Genomic DNA, 18,776 nt, shown 5'->3' on the forward strand with positions numbered 1-18,776 from the left:
ACATAAAAATTGTAAAATAAGTGATAATTTGTAAAATAAGTCATCACACGGTTTCATAACGGTTACATAGTTACATAGTTAAATTGGGTTGAAAAAAGACAAAGTCCATCAAGTTCAACCCCTCCAAATGAAAACCCAGCATCCATACACATACCCCTCCCTACTTTTAATTAAATTCTATATATATATATATATATATATATATATATATATATATATACATACATATATGTACTTGTAAAGTGTAATCATGTCCCCTCGCAAGCGCCTTTTTTCAGAGAAAACAACCCCAACCTTGACAGTCTACCCTCATAATTTAAGTCTTTCATCCCTCTAACCAATTTAGTTGCATGTCTCTGCACTCTCTCCAGCTCATTTATATCCCTCTTAAGGACTGGAGTCCAAAACTGCACTGCATACTCCAGATGAGGTCTTACAAGGGACCTATAAAGAGGCATAATTATGTTTTCATCTCTTGAGTTAATGCCCTTTTTGTAATACCATTATTAGTTAGACTGTCCAATTCCAGCTTTATGGGCCAAAACATGTAATAAACAACAAAATGCAATAAAATAAAATCAATAAAAAAGGGACCTGATATCCAGAATGTTTGGGACCTGGGGCTGTCTGGATAATGGATCTTTCTGTAATTTGGTTCTTTATACCTTTAGTCTAGAAAATCATGTAAACATGAAATAAACCCAATAGGCTTGTTTGCCTCCAATAAGGATTAATTATATCTTAGTTTGGATCACATAGAAGTTACTGTTTTATTATTACAGAGAAAAAGGAAAGCATTTCTAAAAATTTGTATCATTTATTTAAAATGGAGTCAATGGGTGATGGCCTTTCTGTAATTCGGAGCTTTCTGGATAACGGGTTTCCACATAACAGATCCCATACCTGTACTTAAATTGTGCTTCAGCCAAGCTACTGCTAAACCTAGTTTATAGTATCTTTTACATAATAAAAGATTGCTAATAAACATAATGTCCATATGACTGTTTATATTATCTGCATTACTGGAAACACGTTAGTACTGTATATTTCTTTTATAAGCTGTGCAGTTCACAAAAATCAGTTGACTAGTGTTCATTAAATGTCTCAAACTTAAGGTCATGTCTTTATATGAAGATCAAGAGAAATCCACTGCAAAAGCCATTTTAACTCTAAAACCCTTGCCCATTCAGTAACACCAACAGTAATGAGTCTTTGACTGCCCTTGAGATACCAAACGATATGCTAAAAACTATTCAAACGATATGCTACAAACTATTCAAGATTTAATACTCGTGTATTGCATTGAGTATTGTATCGAGTGCGTTCTGTTATGTTCACTTTACAGCATGCCACCGAAGGTGAAAAAGCAAATCTTGGTAGAATTCTATCACTTGTATCACATACATTCTAAAGTGAATAATAAGACAGCTACTGAAAATACTGTATAAGCATGTTAGAATCCACCAAACGTACAAAGGCATGAAGCCCAGGGCCAAGTGCTTTTATAAAGGTCATGGAACTGAGTATCAGAGAGGAATGGGCTGAGTCTGGTCCTTCAGTTGGTCAACCCTTAGCTAGCATATATAAACTATTTTGGTTGTCCCTAGACACGTATAAGACACCAGGGCTCATTTATTAACTGCACAAATGTATACCTGGTCAGTAACCCATAATCTGTGATTAGCGGGTTTCATCCATCTGAAGGTACACTGACGAAAGCAAAAATGTTATTGGTTGTTGTGAGCAACTGCCCCGGTGCCAATTTGCCCCATATCTATTAGGTTCATGTTTTTATAAGTCAGTGACCCGAATTTAAAGGGCCTTACCCAAATATTTCACTGCAAAGAAGGGTCTGAAGAACTCTAAGTTAAAACCTAAATATTGATGCTAACGCGCTAACACTATTTTTTTTTTTTTTTTGTTAATTGATTGTTGACAATGAAGGATTAATGTCTTTGGTAAGTTTACTTGGAAATATTGGTTTACTTTTTACTTGCTTTGAATAATGTTTTTGTTAATGCAGCGTGACTGTTTTGTATGATGGTTTTATATACTGTATGCAGCAGTGATTTCCAATGTAAGGCTGTTATAGAATCTCATCTTTTAACCAGTCAGTTTATCAAGTTTCTGCCTCCTTAGAGTTTCCCTAGTTAACAGTAATAGAAGTGGAAACATCTATGAGCAAAATCAATTCTGTTACAGACTGGTAGACTACAAAAACTCACAGAGCTTAGAATAATGGATGTCTGTGGGCAAACAGTCCTTTGCAAGCCTAACATCAACATGCTAAATGTCATGCATTGATGCATTAATACCATCACCATTTGAAGCATTTGGCTTGAAAAAGAAGTGGTCATGCTCACTGTGAAGTGTTTTTACCCCTTCATACATGCAAGGGAGGCAATTATAAAAACACAAATATTCGACTTTTCATTGCAGCTAAGAATGGAATGGAAATACACCACTGAGCCATGCAGCTGGGGTGGGCAATCTGCAATCTGCAATCCAAACTGCAGTAAAAAGTTCACTATGGTTTCCGGGTCTTTCAGTCATTTGGATCTCCATACCTTAAGTTTAAAATGGAGTCTATGGGAAATGGTCTTCCTGATTGATATTCAGAGCTTAGTGGATAATAGGTTTCTGCATAACAGATCCCGTTCCTGTATAGTGAATTAAGTACCCCCTATTGTAAAATATAAGGCTATTATAGGTTACTGAGGAATTCCTTGACCATATAAAAACATAAGGATGAAGGCACTGTTTATAAGGAAGGATATAATTTACAGGATAGTCAGAGCGCTTGTGTATAATATAATTTTTAGCTGCTACCATATAATTAAGCTTGCTTTAATGGATTCTAAGAGGGTACAGCCAGCATAGGAGAGAATAGGGAATTGTAAAAGGAAGGGGGCAGAGATCAAATAGTAAAAAATAGAAAACTGCAGGAGAGGGAAGTCAGAGGCAAAGATATGGCAAGGAAGTTAAGTGCAGCAGTGAACAGGATAGATCAGACAGAGCATTATTCAAGTAGCAGTTACTTACAAAAGCAGACCTATCAGTGAAAATCATCAACATGACCTATAGGTAACTTTTATTGTACCTTAATGTTTTGAAAAGTAATTGTTAAGTGTTTCATACCTCCCAACATTTTGTAAACAAAAAGAGGGACAAAAAACAGTTGGCGCGCCTAGCACAGCTAATTTTTTTGACCACGCCCAATTTTGTGGCCACACCCCCTAATTACCATGTTCATTTTTACAAAATTTGGCAGGCTGTGAAAGTTTAAACATATTTCTGTGGGTTTTTTTTTTTGTTATTACAGTTTTGCTAATGAAGGTGAATTGCCCTTTAAGTATAACTTCTCCCAAGGGACCTCCTTATCTAAACTGTAACAATTACTTATTTGCTTTTTACAAAGTATCTTATTTGTTAGCTGTTCTGGGCTCTCTGCCAAAAGCCAATTAAGTTAGAAACTTTGTTTCTTATACTGGCTGTTCAGTTAAGAGAAAGTCAAACAAGGGACTGCGGGTTGAGCTGTCAAAGGAGGGACTGTCCCTCTGAAAACGGGAAAGTTGGGAGGTATGGTGCTTGTATCACTTTTATTTAGAGTACTAAAACCTTTCTTTTTGGTGAAAATCAGATGAGAATCTCCATAGCTGGGTTGCTCCTGTAGCAACCCAGCTCATAATTAACATAATTAAAACAGTGTGGAGAAAACATAGGGGGTTTGCAGTGTGTGCCATTGTCTAGTGAACCACATTTTATGTTTCTTTCAGTTGGAAGATAAAATATGCTTTCCAAGCTAATTACACAGAACATTGCACCTATTGGATCCATTATCTGGAAACCTGTTATGCAGAAAGCTCTGCATTACAGGAAAGCCCTCTCCAATAGACTCCATTTTTTTTGTTAAATAATTGCTATTTTTTAAAAGTATTTCCTTTTTATCTCTGTGGTAATAAAAGAGTACTTATAGTAATTTATCCTAACTAAGATATAATGAATCTTTTTTTGGAGGTAAAACAAATCTACTTGGTTAATTTAATAAGTTCAGAAAAATGTACAGTGTCCCAAGGTTCAATTGAGTTCACAGTCCTTTTGCTGGCTTTTACTTGTATCCCCTCAAGTCCAAATCGCAATACCTATAATAGAAGCCAGCGCCAAAGGCAAAGGACAAAATAAAACAAACATAGGGCAATATTGTTTGGTATATATAACCCCTTGTTTTTGTGCTCAAGAGATGTTATTTGTATTCACCACACTATGGGGCAAATTTACTAAAGTGCGAAGTGGCTAACCCTAGCGAAAATTCGCCAGTGTTACGTCATTTTACCACTTTGCCGATTTACTAATGGGTGCTGGCGTAAATTCGCTAGCGAAGTGGACCTACTCTAGCGCTACTTCGCACCCTTACGCCAGGCGAAGTTGCACTATGGTGAAGGGACATAACTAAGCTAATTCACTAACTTGCGGATTTTCGTGAACATTACCTCTAGTGCCAGATTTTACTATGCCACCACAGACCAGGCAAAGTGCAATAGAGTAGATAGGAAAAAGTCCCAAAAAAGCTGGTGCTTTTTTAAGGATGATAGGCTGAAAAAGATTGTTATTTTTTTTTTTTTTAAGGTACCCTCCTTCCCCCTACATTTGATAACATATGGCACCTAAACTATACTGTGGGCACATGTGTAGGGCATTAGAATACATTTATTAAAGTTCCCTGGCCTTGTGTAGTGTAATGTGTTTTCTGCTGCATATTCGGCCATTGTACTTTAACTTGGCGCCATATGCAAATTTCCGATAGCTATCGTAACTTCGAACCGATGATCGTAACATCGCTAGCGCAACTTCGGAAACGATCGGTAACTTGTACGCAACTTGTTCATGAATTGGCGCAGCCCTGGCGAATCTACGCCTGGCGAAGTGTGGTGAAGTGCAGCAAAGTCAACGATGGCGCAGCTTCGAAGGTAAGTACATTTGCCCTTATGTGGAGCACCGTCTTCACCACCACTACAGGTGATATAAACAAAGAATAAAAAACTCTCCTTGAATTAAGCTTTCAGATGGGTAGTCACAAACAAATTATGTTCAAATGCATGTATAAAAAAATCTCCTCGGTACCGGAGTACACTTTCCAGTGCGAGCTGTAGGATAAATGCAGCTGAAGTAGTGTAAAAATACCTTTATTACTTTTTAAAACCAAGTGTTTAAATGCACTCACATGGTATTCGTAATCTGAATGCATATCAATATGTCCTGTTGGGAACAGTCCCACAGTGAAATGTCTGCACTGTGGGAAGCATTTTTTTAAGCCAGAGCGCTCATTTGCCTTTGGAACTCTTGTCTCTTTGTGTTCACCGACGGGGCACCCTCCAGTGACAGCCTTACGCGTTTCGTCTGCGACTTTCTCAGAGGCTTGGTCTCGCTGCACGCATCATGACCCGCTCAACAGTAGTGCTTTTCGTGGGACAGCCTCAATTTTGGCAACACAGCCCACCATTCCCGATCACTTCTTAAACGTCCCGCAAAGCATCTAATATCCAGCTCCTGCCAGACAGATAATCCCGATGTCATAGATGCGATCTTCTATTATAGGTATTGGTTAATTTAATGTTTATATGATTTTTGGAATACTTATGGTATTGATAACAAATTACGGAAAGATCCCATATCCAGAAAACCCCAGGTCTTGAGGATTCCAAATAACAGGTTCCATAACTGTACCTATGTTAAATTATAGTTGCCATATTATGAAAATTAATGCATTTTCCATAAACATTTAAGTTAAATTAGGCCTCCATGTTTATTCTGTTTTTGTGCCTGAAACTGCGTGAACTCTTGAATGGCGTGAAATAAATGGGTGTAGATGTGACTAAAAACACAGACTTCCAAACTGAGTGCATTTAACCACTTCCTTTCTGGAAAAAATGTAGTTTGCAGGATAACTATTAACACTTTCACTGTTCAGTATTAATGTTCCTGTTAAGTTTTCATCAAGCTATCTTGCAAAACTTTTGTTTGCATACTCAAAATTGTTACTGTTAGTAAACTCATTTTCAAGAGGCTGTCCTTTCTAGCATTTGTCATACAAATACACTGCAGTAAAACCACATTCAGATAAAACACCAAAGCTTTCTGGAAAAGAGTAGCAATGACTACAATTGTCGGTAAAAAAGAACAAATTGTGAAAGCCACTTTCTGTGTTGCTTCAAGTGCAGGGATGTAAGAAGCTAAGATATGAAGTCTCTTGTCTTAAGCAGTAACAGTAATTGTAAAGATTTGTTTGAAAAAGTACAAATGTAATACAGCTAAAAGGTCCAATTTTCATGGTTACATTTTGCCAATGGTACCTTTGGATTTTCATTGCGGTTATAATTTGCATTGTGGAGTGAGGGTTTGGATGTGTGATACTGTGCAGAGCAGCTAAATGGCTTGAAATCATGTTGAAAGAAGAACTATTGTGAAAATAAAGATTTAATATAAGCTTCATCATACTGAAATAAAAAAAAACTTTATAAATACAATCAATTAAATATTCTGTGCCGTTGATTCTGAGGAATACTTCCTCAGAATCAGTTTGTTTTTGTCTAGCATCTTTGATCCATATCTATTAATATTATGGCTATTTAGACAGACCTACTGAGTTAATCTTTACACTAGTATTAACACAGATATGTGTTTATTTAGTTGATTATTGGGGTTATGACTGAGCTCATATTATCCATCAAATGTTAGTAATGCAACTAAGAATATAACTAGGCATAATAATGACTCACACACATAATTAAGTCACTTACATGATTTTAGGCTAAAAGTGTGGTACAATGTGGTAACAAGAAATTAATAGTATTACCCCCATATATAAAAAAAACACCCAGTTTGTTCAGGTGCAGTAACCCATAGCAAATGAAACAGGTTGCACTGACTGGTCACCCGTTTAAATGCAAACATCTTATTGGCTGCTATGGGTTACTGCTTCTGGGAAATGTTATTGCATATGGGGGGGCAACCCTATTAATTTCTTGTTACCACATTGGAACCTTTCTCCGTCTAGCGAATCCCCTAGTGGCAGGACTGGAACTTACACTTTGAAGGGACAAAGCTGAAGTCATTGAAATCTGTCTTCTGTTTCATTCCTACCGTGCATGCTTTTATGAATATTGAGAAGTCTCCTTTACTTTACGTTAATGTCTTTACTTTTTTCCATTGAATTCCTTCCAGCCCTTTTCTCTACCAGCCAGAAAACATTGTCTCCCATAGACTCAATTTTATCCAAATAATCCAAATTTTAAAAAATGATTTCCCTTTTCTCTTTAATAATAAACAGTAACTTGTACTTCATCAAAATATAATTAATCCTTATTGGAGGCAAAACCAGCAAATTTGATTTATTTAATGTTTCAATTATTTTCTAGTAGACTTAAGGTATGAAGAGCCTGATTACAGAAAGATCCATTATCCAGAAAGCCCCAGGTCCTGAGCCTTCTGGATAATAGGTCCCCCACCTGTATTTCATAAATAACCAAATAAAACTGATTGGGTGTGTATCATTTTTTAAGGAAAAATCAGGAAAGGTTAGTAATATCTGCATGTTGGATTAATGTAATTGTTTTGGCAAAGAAGGATTCTGTTCCCTTTTTCTTTTATCATGGGTCCATACATAGGGCAGGGTTACAGTATGTGAATGCAATAATGTGAAATCCAACAGTGGGCATCAGCCTTCTTGCTCTCCACCATCAGTAAACTCAGATGTAATAGTTAAAAAAAATGTTGTTAAAGGAAGATATATTCAGAGCTATCACACAGTAACAGAACTTGAGGTTCAATTAAATTGACCACAACATCCCTAAGGTGCAGAGTTTTCTAATAGTTAAGAAGTGGAACTCTTGTGGGACACCAAAAATAAATGCTATATTTAATCCCTAAAAAAACTGTTCCTCCCAGAATTCAAAGCTATAGAAAACTATTTTGGTAAACAGATTAAAAAAAGTAATGCTATACTGCATTAAGTTTAAAATGTTGCTCTTTATTCTGTGGGTCCATCAGTTTATTCACCAGGATTTTTAATACCATTATAAGTATAAGTAAACCTTTAAAAAAAAAGTTTTGAAAAAGGTTTTTAATTGTTTTCCTAAGCACATCAGAGCAGTCTCTTTGTTTCTCCTGACAACTTCCTTGACTACATGGTGGTCAGAATGGTGGGAATGTCAATTACAAAAGTGCTTAGAATAGCACTATCATCAATTTTACATTCACTTATTTTAAAGGTTTACTTATCCTTTAAAAACTTACCATGGAAAGGCAGTGAAATACATAGAAGTCTGTAATTATAGTTAAAAGCAGATGTATGGTATATGTCGAATTCTCTTTTGCATTTTTCAGTTTGAATAAATGATAGATTAAGATTTAGGGTTCAGTTTTCTGCAGCCCTTTATTATCATCCAGTACATTTAGAAAATAGAAATAAAATGTTTCATCTATAAATGAGAGCCCGTAATTGTACAGATAACAGCGATGTTTGTATAGTGAACAGATCTAATGACGTGTTAGCATAGCTCCCAACGTTTTGGAAATAGAAAGAGGGGCAAAAAGATTTGCAGCGTGGATTGCAATTAATTGTTTTGGTCACAACCATTTTTGTGGTCACACCCCCAATGTTCAATTGAAAAATTTGACCGATTATGAAAGTTTGAACACCTCTGTGGTTTTTATGTGTTATTACAGTTTTGGGTGAATAGCCCTTTAAGGTGTAAGTCACTCTTTCCCCAAGAGACCTGCTTATCTTAAATTGTTACATTTGTTTATTTGATTATCTTAAATTATTACAAAAGTATCTAAGTGCACCTGTGACAAAAGCCAATTACGTTTTAGAAACTTGGCTGTCCAGTGCAGGGGATCAAAGACTGTGAATTGAGCTGTCAAAATCGGACTGTCTCACGAAAAATGGGACAGCTGGGAGGTATGTGTAGCATACAAAAGTCTTGGAGAAGTGAGTGGGATGGAAATGGGGTGAAGGAGAAAAGTATTCACATGCAGAGCAAAGGTTATAATTGGGTACAGAGTAGAAAGGTAATGTAAAGAGGTTGATCTTTTTGAACGGTGTTACAATTAGTTGTACAATATATATATATATATTTGGCCATGTGGAGAAGTTAGCGTTTTAAGATAAACCGCAAGAAATCTGGCAAAAGGGGAAAAAAAGATTAGTCTGATAACTGAAGCTACGGATTATCTTGTTCCAATTCTGACCTTGGAAACATAACCATATTGTAACCAAAGCAGAAACTACCGTATATACTCGAGTATAAGCCGAGTTTTTCAGCCCCCAAAATATGCTGAAAAACTCTACCTCGGCTTATACTCGGGTCAAGCGCAAAAACGGTCGCCGGCGCCCAAGAATAGTCGCCACGCCCAAGACTAGTCGCCGGCGCCCAAGAATAGTCTCCAAGAATATTCGCCGGCGTCCAATAATAGTCTCCAAGAATATTCGCCGGCGTCCAAGAATGGTCGCCGGCATTCAAAAACGAGACGTTAGCACCTCCAATGGGAGCAGAAACCCTCAATTTTTTTATTGAAACTTACCAGAAGCTGCTGCATTTCTCACCCTCGGCTTATACTCGAATCAATAAGCTTTTCCAGTTTTTGGAGGTAAAATTAGGTACCTCGGCTTATACTCAGGACGGCTTATACTCGAGTATATACGGTAAATGTTACACAATTAAACAATCACTCGCAAGCTGAGTAGCTGCCAGAAAAAAATAAATAATTATTGCCTAGACTCTGGTTAGACAAGCTAATTGGCTAACATCTCCACGAGTCATCATTTTAACAAATATTTATAAACAAGTAGAACCTTAATTAATTTGAGAAGAACAATATTGCCAATTGATGTATGTATATGAAATCTGATATTTCGGCAAATTGATGTATATACATGAAATTTGATTATACCTAATACATGAATTATTTTCAATGTTTTTGTATAAAGATTAAAAACCTCAAACATATTTTTCTAATTAATTAAAAAAACAACTAATAAATTATTTAAATGAAGTAATCTACTTTGTGTGAATAGTGAGATTCTTTTTCATCAATCTACAGTATATATATTTGGTTAGTGCAATTTTACAATCAGTTTTGAGTACATTATTTACATCTTCTTCTGGCTCCCCTTTGTCATTTTCAATTCTCCTTTAAAACTCTTCTTTAGTACTTCCTTATATTTCCGCTCTTACTAAATACTGCAATAACAGAAATGCAACAGTATACACTTGATCCACAGATCTGAGTTTTGTACTTGGCTACACAGTTAGGGATGTACAGTATGTATATATGTTTTGTGTTGTATGTTATATAATGCCTAATACTATAGGCTATACCAGTTAATCATCATCCATAACCATAGGGACATGCAGGGGCCCATTCACTAAGTTCGAGTGAAGTAATAGAGGAAAAAAAGTTAGAATTTCGAATGGTCGAATATGGCTACTTCGACCATCGAATGGGCTACTTCGACCTTCGACTACGACCTTCAACTTCGAATCGAATGATTCGAACTAAAAATCGTTAGACTATTCGATAATCGAAGTACTGTCTCTTTAAAAATTTCTTCGACCCCCTAGTTCGCCACCTAAAACCTACCGAGCCCAATGTTAGCCTATGGGGAAGGTCCCCATAGTCTTAGGATAAAAAAAGACATGGGGAAAGTCCCCATAGGCTTGCTAAAAAAATTTTGATCGAAGGATAATCCTTCGATCGATGGATTCAAATCCTACGAATCGTTCGATTCGAAGGATTTAATCATTCGATCGAACGATTATTCCTTCGATCGAAGGAATTGCGCAAAATCCTTCGACTTCGATATTCGAAGTCGAAGGATTTTAATTCGCCAGTCGAATATCGAGGGTTAATTAACCCTCGATATTCGACCCTTAATACATCTGCCCCGCAGTGTCGGACTGGCCCAGGATACCAGGAAAACTCCTGGTGGGCCAAGGTGTCAGTGGGCCCTCTTGCTTCTGATCATTTAGACTATTTCATGGTCATTCCCTGTTTCTTTATGGGATAAAATGCTTTATAATGGAAGAAAGATATAAAGTATAAAGATATAAAGTATAAAGATATAAAGTAAGCAGATATAAAAGACTAGGAGAACAAAGAGGTTGAGTGAGGAGAAGAAAAATAATAGTTTGGAAAGTGGGCCCTAAGGTTTTATGGTGGGCCCACAGTCTAAGTTTTCTGGTGGGCCCCTGGCATCCCAGTCCGACGCTGCGGACATGGCCCTAAATGCCTACCTATCTCTTGTACTTCACTTGGGAATACCTTCTCTGAGCTCCATGTAAAACATGAAACAGACATGTGTTACTTCTGCACTTCCCCAGTCTGGCTCCATTAATAAGGTACCTTAGCTAAACCTCTAGAAAAGCACTTGTCATGCACTTATAATGTTTGTCATGGGTGTATGTAAGTACCTGCTAGTATGTAAACTTTTCAGGGCAGAGGTTGTTCTCTCAATAATGGTGTCCTTTACTAGCATATCGTAACGTTTCGGTTTCCATGTTTATATTATGGGCTTATTAAGGGAGAAGGAAAGTCAAAACACTTGGGGGTGCCAAAAGTTAAAGGGATTCCGTCATGATTTTTATGATGTATTTTGTATTGCTAAATTACACTGTTTACACTACAAATAATTCACTCTACCATGTAAAATTTCTTTCCTGAACCAGCAAGTGTATTATTTTTAGTTGTAATATTGGTGTGTAGGCAGCCATCTCAGGTCATTTTGCCTGGTCATGTGCTTTCAGAAAGAGCCAGCACTTTAGAATGGAACTGCTTTCTTGCAGGCTGTTGTTTCTCCAACTCAATGTAACTGAATGTGTCGCAATGGGACCTGGGTTTTACCATTAAGTGCTGTTCTTAGATCTACCAGGCAGCTGTTATTGTTGGACAATATGTCTAGCCCCATGTCAGATTTCAAAATTAAATATGAAAAAATTTGTTTGCTCTTTTGAGAAACTGATTTCAGTGCAGAATTCTACAGGAGCAGCCCTATTAACTGGTGCATTTTTTTAAAAAGAAATTTCCCATGAAAGTATCCCTTTAAGCACCCCCAAGCAAGCACCTGTTCTTCCGCTTCTTTTTTTTTCTTCAAAATTCTGGGGCTGGCACATGCACAGTAAAGTGAAAATGGCAGACTTTTTATGGCAAAGTTTAGCTTTTAACTCAACGAATTTTCACGTGATAAAACTTTTTCTCACTGAATTGAGTCTGGCCCAAAGTTCCTTATCCTTCTTTTCAGTAGGTGAAACAATTGTCCCTTCTCTTCCCACAATACTTAAGGATACAGATTCTCATGTAACAGTTCAACAAGAAATTTGTTTTTTTTTGGGGGGGGGGGGTTGGCATTGTTTTTTAAAATAGTCAAAGTGTAAGGGGTCCGTTTACTAAATTGCGGTAAATTTGACTTTAAGTTTCCGCGTGTTATCGCTGAGAATATTTTTCCGCCAGAATATTTGCAGCGACTAAGTTTACTAAACAGCGATGCGCTCAGAAGTCATTGCGATCACTTACCTACATTAACGAACCAGCTTACGTTAGCGGTAATTTTAGCGAGTTGTGAATTTTCTGGCAACAAATTAAGTTTTTGCAAATATTTATGCTATAAAATAGTCTTGTTTTATGGCGGTTATTATGGCAATTTTTACTGTGACATTTATGGCCAGAAATGCATCTTCAAAACTCATAAACTTTATTGACTGATGATTATACCATCCAACAACATTACCTGAGTAACACCAATCAAACATGTCTGCATCATATAAACCCTTCTGCCAATAGAATCATATGAACAAGAAATGATACCAGTCAATCTCTTTGCTTCATAGAAATGCACAGCTTAATGTACTGTAGCCAATCACAATGAAACCAAAAAAGCATAGAGGCTGACGAATCCTTGGACTGTGATGCCGCTGCCAATAATACGCCTCTGAGCTGAAATTGCAGCAGATAGAAGCAGAAGCCAAAACATTCTGTCAGCAATAGCTACAGATCTCTCTCCTGTCAGCAAAGTATGATGGGTAAAAAAAAAGGTATTATGGGATATTTCCTGCCCCTTGAGAATTTTCTGGCGAAAAAATACTTTTATGCCACTACATAGGTGGCGGTAAAATTTTGCGAATATTCTTGCGTAAATTTTGTCTTTTGCACATTTCGCTGTTTAGTAAACCAGGCGTTAATGTGTATGTAACGTTATTTTCAGCAAATGCAATAACTGGTGACAACATATTTTTGCGCAAGAAAATTCGCAAATTTATATTTGCTAAAAACATATTTGGCGACAAATTTGTCTATGAATTGTGCAAAACTTTTTGATTTGTTTCCGGATGTCTTCTAAAATATGATGTCTTTTACAATAAATGTGAGGCGTCAAATTAATTTGTTTTGGAAAATAAATTAACTGATAGATTACCAGTCTCTTATGCACAAAAAAAGTACCTTTTTATTTATAACATGCTGATATTTCTAATTTTAGTTCTGTTTTGCAGAGGATTTAAAAAGTGATTGCTGAAAACAGGAAATGTGGTTAAAGAAGTGGGTATGTTCCAAAAGTGTTTCCAAAATTTGGCTTTGTAGAGACGTAATGAAGTCTTGTAAAAACAGTGAATGAAAGTGCTAGTAAAGTAAAAGCTGATTTTCAGAAACCGCTGTGTTCTTAACTGGATGTAGGCATGAGAAAATAAATTGTCTTAATCATGCAGTGACCACCGCACTTACACATGCTTTCTCTATTTTATATGGACTGACTGAAATACAATGCTTTTCATTTTAAAGGATTTTTCAATGGTACTATACACTACATTAATTCTAACATTTGTTCTACGATGTCCTGTACTGTTTAATACTTACAGATAATAGAGCTATAGATATAGACTTGTATATAGCCGAAGCATCACTCTCCACACAATAAACCTCAAAATCACCTAGGGGCTGATTCACTAACTTCCAGTGAAGGATTCGAAGTAAAAAAACTTCGAATTTCGAAGTGTTTTTTGGGCTACTTCGACCATCGAATGGGCTACTTCGACTATGACTTCGACTTCGAATCGAAGGATTCTAACTAAAAATCGTTCGACTATTCGACCATTCGATAATCGAAGTACTGTTTCTTTAAAAAAAACTTCGACCCCCTAGTTCGCCATCTAAAACCTACCGAACTCAATGTTAGCCTATGGGGAAGGTCCCCATAAGCTTTCCTAAATTTTTTTGATCGAAGGATATTCCTTCGATCGTTGGATTAAAATCCTTCGAATCGAACGATTCGAAGGATTTAATCGTTTGATCGAAGGAATAATCCTTCGATCGTTCGATCTTACTATCTGCGCTAAATCCTTCGACTTCGATATTCGAAGTCGAAGGATTTTAATTCCCAGTCGAATATCGAGGGTTAATTAACCCTCGATATTCGACCCTTAGTAAATCGGCCCCCTAGTCTTATGTATCCTAGTCCCAAAGGTGCACACCACTGACACCGGAACAATCCAGGTGGCCGCAATTTCATATATAATATTGAAAGACAGACTCAAAATTTATCAGACTCAACATTTCGATCTGCCACCGAGATCTTCGTCAGGAGTGTACAAACTGTTTGAAACTTTGTGTCTAATAAATTATCTTGATATATAAATTCTGTGCGTGCCGCAACCCATATATAATGAAGGTGGGCTGCACTCCAAGGGGGTTATTTACTAAAACTCAAATTTTTCTGGTCTGGGTTTTTGGGGCAAAATTTAAATTTTTTAGTTTAATTATGAACCTTTCAAAGTCAAAAATCTGCCTCATTTATCAATAATGTAACTTGAATAAATCAGATCAGGAAAGAAGTCCATAAAATCAAGTTATTTTAATGATAAATTAGGCAAAATTGTAGATGGGAGTTTGGTCAAGCTTTGTTTAATAAAAAAATTCGATTAATTCAGATTTTATTAAATAACCCCCCTAATGTCCATATTTCTCAAAGTGCCTTTTTCAGGGTTAAACTTTTTTTGGTTCTAGGCACCCATATATATATATATTTGTCCAAAAGGTTATAATATAGATTGATGAAGGATCAGCACACTCTGTAGTTTATGAACTTATACTCTTTTATTGATACAGCATCTCATCCAACGTTTCAATCCCACCTGGGGACCATTCTCAAGGATCCTTCATCAATATATATACTTTGAGAATGGCAGGCTGAAACGTCAGTCAGTAGCTCTGTAATAAAACAACTGTTTCATTTAAAAAAAAAAAAGACCTGTGAGTGCGGATCTTTGTGGAATTGGAATGGATGATTATAAGGTTTCTGCACCCAGGCACAAGAACTATTTTTTGAGAGTGTCGGCATCATGGGGATGTGTGTGTATATATATATATATATATATATATATATATATATATATATATATATATATATATATATATATATATATATATATATATATATATATATATATACAGTCATACATTGTCACTAGGCTTAAGATATAAATAAGCTCTCTCCTCCTGATATGTGAAGCACTAAGTGGTGTCTCTGAAGTAGAGAGATCTAATTTTCTGACTTCATCAATGTGCCAGTAACCTGTAGCAAATGGCACCACTCAGTAGTGAGCATAGGTTTTTCAGTCTCCCTAGATAATGTTGGTTTATACACTAGATTTTTTTTTGGCTGGATTTCAGAATTCAACAGCTTAAATATAATTTTGGATATCAGCTAATTTTTTATTTATCATACAGTATTTTTACATAATTAAGCTAATTTAGAAAACTGGTACAACCTGTCCAGCAAGTAAGTTCGTGTATCAAATAGCCACCGCTGGTACCGTGAAGAAATGAATTTCTGTTTTTCCATCCCTTTTAATGCAAAGAACACAAATACTGCATATATATATATATATATATATATATATATATATATATATATATATATATATATATATATATATATATATATATATATATATATATATATATATATACACTTTTGCTAATGAGACCAACAAAATATTGTTTATGGATGTATTCCGTCTTCTGATTTCAGAAATGGTGATGTGTGGTTTAAGTTTGGGAACTAGACAGCTTTATCAATACTATTGTTTTTATAGACATCTTTCCGTGTTCCATTCACTATAGATGTGTGCATAAGAGCAAATAGTAAAAAAAATGTGTTTATTAAAATACTTGATGTCACACTTCCTTGCCACAACCAGAATGTTTCCTTTTGGGGTTTTTCTGTTTATTGTTTAAAGCCGGCTTGCAAGCTGTGAGCAGAAGAAAGGAAAGAGGGCACTGAACTGCTGTTCTCCACAACCCATCACTCATTTATGTGTATTGGATTGGTAATTGATTATGGTTTACTGGAAGACCTTGCGAGGGGAGGAGTAAAGCTGTAATAATGTTCTGTGTCGACTTGTTTTTCTTTGCCGTGCTCCTGGGGAAATCCCATGTGTGACTGTATAAGCAGACAAGTAGGCGAGAAGTACAACTAATGGGATGTGTGGGTGGGGACAATTCAGTCAGATATGGAGTTGCCAACAACAGGTAGCGCAGTGCAGCTGCTGAAGCCCCTGACCCCCTGTTGAGTAAAAGAATTTTAAAGGTTAGGGTATTCTAACCATTCAAAATGTCGTGAGAATTCAGAATGTGGTTTGTTTACTAATGGTGAAAGGCACATTTCATATATTGTTACATGTGAAACAACAACATACTTTCATACTTTGCATTATATGAATCTGAAAATGAATACATTTTTAATACATAGTTCTGGCTTGTATGCAAGAATAATATGGGGGTGGGCTTGGCAGACTGCCTCTGTAATGCAGGGAAACCTTTGCTCTGACGGTTTTCAAATGTGAGATACTATAACTAGAATGTGACATATTAGATGACTTGAATAATAGTAAATGACGAGTCAGGGTGGGAGGCAAAATTCATATTCGGGACGTTAGTCAACATTTATTAAAACCTGAAAGTCTTGGGGTCATAAGACTGGTCCAATCTTATTATTTGAAAGGACTGCCTATGTGCTTTTGTATTGAAATTACTGGCAGTGTGTATGCATATTTGTGAAACTGCTAATGCTCTTTGCTTTCCTGTATAAAGTGCATGTGCTATAAGAGAAAATGAAAGTACTATTTTAAAGCTTTTACTTTAAATGTTCCCTTAGTCTGCACATCTGAAAATCAGGATTCTAGAAGCTTGTTTTGTTTTTTTAAATAAATGTAGTTTTTATGGTAGGGTTCTGGAGAGACTGCAGGGAAGAACACCAATCCCCCCCTTTCTTTAAACTTGAATTGCCCAAATAAAGAACTCGGAGGCTAACTTGTGGATGAAGGTCGGACACAGCTTTTATTAATCATGTTTTATATAAAGATCCTTGCACCTTTATAAACACATATTTCTTAAACCGACTTAACCCTTTATTCAACTCAAAGAACACCAATGCCGGCCATTGCATGAGCAATGGGCATATGAAAACAATTATTTTTTGATAAAGTGCTTAGGCAAGGATCAAAACTTTTTTCGCCACAAGGAGTTCATGTACCCCTACACTGAACTACGACCTCCACCCAACAAGAATAGCGCCCTTTCAACGCCATCTTGTATACCTGAGAGGAAAATATCCAGGCCAATGTCGGTCAAATGAACACCATCCGGACTCATCAAATCCGAATTATCGCCCTCTAGCTGCTGGTGGCGGATGGCCACCCAGCCCCTTGCGCATGCAAATCATGAGACTCTCATGTTTACCAATCTCCTAGCGCGTTCAATTGCGGAGACGTCCCTTGCGCCACACAAGCCTGGGGACAATCTCTGACCAGACTATGATTATTTTTGGAAAAAAGGCTGGTAAGCGATCAAAATCAAATTTTATAATGGATATTAACTCAGCTATCCTAACGTAACATAAATCATTTCCACCAGCGTGTACTTCAAGCACCAATGGGCCGTTGTACTTCTTGCTGAAGCTAACAACCTCAGGGAGGACACGAAGCCATTGCAATCCGGGTATACCATTACAGTGCACATGCACCCCTTTGAAGCCGAGATTGTGTCCTCCAGGGCGGGACTCTGCACGCCGCCTGGCCCGATGTATATAAGAATGACCCACCAAGAGGACAACAGGCAGAAAGGTACCTGTAAATGAGAAAATGTTTAGTTAAACAGCAAACCTGGCCGGATGTAGGAGGTGTAGCAATCAGATTTCCACCGCCTGAGCCGCTTAAGTTGTGTTTCGCCCATACCACCTAAACTGGCTTCGGTAGCTGCCCCTATTCTAAAGGAGTGAGTACCAAAATCTTTGATGCCCAGCCCTAAGTTGGCTAAACATTTTTTGAAAATCGAATTGAATTGGAAACGTGTAAGGGGGGAACCATTTTCGTCTATCACCATGGGTTCGCTGCAAGGAAAATGGTAGTGCAAGTCCAACTGGACACCCTGGGCTATTTATTCCCAGCAGAGTAACCCATGCTCCCTTACCGTAAATATCAGTTTTTGATTTCCTGAGAGAAATCAAGTTCCTAGGACAATGTCTTCAGCTAAAAGGCCCCCTGGTTTTGTTTTGCTGGGAGGAACTAGCTCGCTAATTCTAAGGGCACCAAAAAATGTGAGGCTAAAAGCAGTGGCAAATAGGACCTCTTCATAATGAGTTTTTACAACCTCATGGGTTGAGATAATCAGCTGTTGTAAAAGACTAAAAGACACCGGTTTACAGGTATCCTTGGAGACGACTTGTTTTC

At 36.8% G+C, this 18,776-nt stretch overlaps 1 pseudogene; it reads left to right on the forward strand.

The window, feature by feature from the left end:
- LOC108719713 overlaps window positions 1-17,683 on the forward strand; it is a 51,562-nt pseudogene extending 33,879 nt beyond the window's left edge.
- Window positions 17,684-18,776: the final 1,093 nt, after the last annotated feature.

Source organism: Xenopus laevis, chromosome 6S (assembly GCF_017654675.1).
Source record: "Xenopus laevis strain J_2021 chromosome 6S, Xenopus_laevis_v10.1, whole genome shotgun sequence".
Taxonomy (NCBI): domain Eukaryota; kingdom Metazoa; phylum Chordata; class Amphibia; order Anura; family Pipidae; genus Xenopus; species Xenopus laevis.